This window comes from Austrofundulus limnaeus, unplaced genomic scaffold (genome assembly GCF_001266775.1).
Source record: "Austrofundulus limnaeus strain Quisiro unplaced genomic scaffold, Austrofundulus_limnaeus-1.0 Scaffold1208, whole genome shotgun sequence".
NCBI classification, from domain to species: Eukaryota; Metazoa; Chordata; class Actinopteri; order Cyprinodontiformes; family Rivulidae; genus Austrofundulus; species Austrofundulus limnaeus.
This window is the reverse complement of record NW_013953610.1, coordinates 18,524-21,099: the sequence shown is the minus strand read 5'-3', so window position 1 is coordinate 21,099 and position 2,576 is coordinate 18,524. Positions and strand designations below refer to the sequence as shown.

The 2,576-nt window shown below is 35.6% G+C and overlaps 1 long non-coding RNA gene across 1 annotated transcript; it reads left to right on the top strand.

The window, feature by feature from the left end:
- The first annotated feature begins 1,527 nt into the window (after positions 1-1,527).
- Positions 1,528-2,242, top strand: LOC106534555 (uncharacterized). The gene is made up of 2 exons (XR_001312363.1): positions 1,528-1,587; positions 1,876-2,242. It is a non-coding gene; the product is annotated as an uncharacterized LOC106534555 (long non-coding RNA).
- The last annotated feature ends 334 nt before the right edge of the window (positions 2,243-2,576 follow it).

The window sequence follows — 2,576 nt, the reverse complement described above, 5'->3', positions numbered from 1 at the left end:
GCCTTATAACTGTCAAAGTCAAGAGATACACAAAATTTGATCAGACTTAGAATACGGGTCTTCAAAATAAAATTTTCCCTCCTTGCCTTTCAGGGCTTCCGTAGCTAATGCAAAATAATTACTTTAATCCAAACAATAATTTCAGTTTACTCCAACATGTACATTATTTGCTTTGAAGCAAACTGAGAAAAACAATTTTGAATAAATAAAACATAATTTTCAATTAGTTTGATTTAAAACAGCACTTTAAATAAATGAGACAGTGGTTGCACTTTTTTCAGTGTGCATTAGAAGCTCAAATAAGAATTTAAATTTGCTGGTGTGAAAAATGCGTGACACGAAAGTTGTCCTTTGTTATTCCTTCGACATTGCAGATGCTCTAACTATAATTTCTACCAAATCTTGGAGCAGCATGCTCAAGAATGTACCTATTTATGGATAAAATATTTTTACTGAGTTGATCTACCAGAAAAAATTGTCTTCTTACTAATGCAGTTTTACTATCTAGAAAATTAGTACGTTACCTTGAACACAAATGTCAGGTTCTGCAAAGTCTTAATATTAAAAAAGAAGAAAGGAAACAGCCAGTATTATGTAGAGAAAACAAACATTTGCTAGCAAGATCTTTAAAACAAATGGCTTGTCAACATAGCACCAGATATTTTTAAAAACAGATTTCCTTTTATTTGCATTTCCTATCCAATTAAAAATATGAGTTTTTGGCAAGAACCACAAATGTTTCATAAAGACTTGCCAAAGTATGGCCCATGTAGTTATATATTACAGCTGGAGTAAGTTTTTGTCATGTGACTATGTGCGTAGGTGGGCCCCTATTGGCCAAATCTGGCCTGCAGGTCGCCAGTTGCCCATCCTTGGTCCAAGTTATTAACTGACTTCAGATCTAGTTTAAGTATTTACTTATATATTTCCTTTATATTATCCTGCTGTTTTACATGATTGTTGAACAAAATTAACATGATTATTAATTATATTAATTATTGTAAAAATATTACAAATAATTTGTGATGCAGATCAAGTTGGGCTTGGTGTTAAATAAATGGGAGCCATCTTTGCTCCTCCAGTATGTCACTAGTTCTAGCAGTGGACGTGATAGGCGGGTCCTAGTGATATTTAACTCTGTTTAAACTTTGTTTAAAAAGGATCAGGGTATACAGAAAAAAATCTTTACAGAAACATTTACATGTTTGCATCATATTTTGCACATTCCACACATCACTTTATGCCCCAGATTAAATTTCCTGGGTTTATTTGCTTCATTCTTATTTGGTCGCCATTAAAATTTGATCATGTGTTGAAATGGTTAGCTGAGAGGAAAATATTATTGTGATTAAAAAAATGAGAAAACAGTTAAAGCTGCTGTATGTGGTTTCTTGAAAACCCAAAAACTTCAAAAAATTTTGAACAGATACAACCTTCAAGTCCCTCCCCCCTGCTCTCAGCCCCCCTTCCTAAGCTCCTCCCCCACAGCAGGGCCCAGAGTCAGGAGCACTCATGCTTGTAAACAGGAGGAAGAGTGTGGGGCACAGACCGTAACACACAGAGCTCAGAGCTAAGCTGCCATCACAGGTAGGAAAAAACCATCAACAATATACAGTATTTTAAACTATCATGTCTTGCCCATACTTTATCTACACAAGTGCTCTTTTTGTCATAACGTTACATGTAAATTATGTTGCACTCTTTCTATAAGTTATAAATAGCTATCAAGCTAACATAACACCGAAGCTTCATAGTGGGTCACGAGGACCGGAATTCAGAACCATTTTAGGATTTCAGCCACATGACAAGCCTGTGTATTAGTATTTTTCAGCTCTTGCTTTGCACAGTGTAATATTTTATCTTTATGCTCTGCAGCTCGTTTTTGACAATCATCAACTACCAGCTGATGGAGAGAAGCTGTGGTGAAGAATCACGCAGGTCACTGGGAGACGCAGCAGCGTGGGTTCAGCTCCTGAGAACCTCAGCAGGACATCTGCATCTCAACCCTACCTTCCACTCATCAAACCATATATTCTGCAGGAAGGAGTCTTGTTTCTGGCCAGGAGGATCTGTAGCTGAGCTTACAGATGATGCTGAAGACAACAGGCAGTTTGTGGCTTGTACTTCTGGTCAGAGCAGGCTGCTGAGTGGACTTCAAGGACTGTTTTAAACATCTTCATGGACAATACAGTGGATTTATTCCCTTGAGGCTATACATTTTTAATACTGTCTTGCCATGTATTTTCATTTTCCTATTTAAATTAATATTTCCATTATAATTTTGGTAAATATTCTTCAATAAAGTGTTAAATGGTTTTAGTTTTTGGTAATTGCTTATTAGTTAAAACTAAAGCATCACTTTACCATTTTACATTACCGAATTATCTTTTGATCAATTACAAAACACAAACTTACATTAGGAATCATGATAAATCACTGGGTCAGTGCTAGACATGCAAAACAAGAACTAACATCTTAACAATATGCTCTTAAAAACTTCTCTTTTTTAATAGACACTGTTATTTTAGGTCTCTTGTATGAATACACTGAAACATGTCCAGTATGTCTGAAGGGAC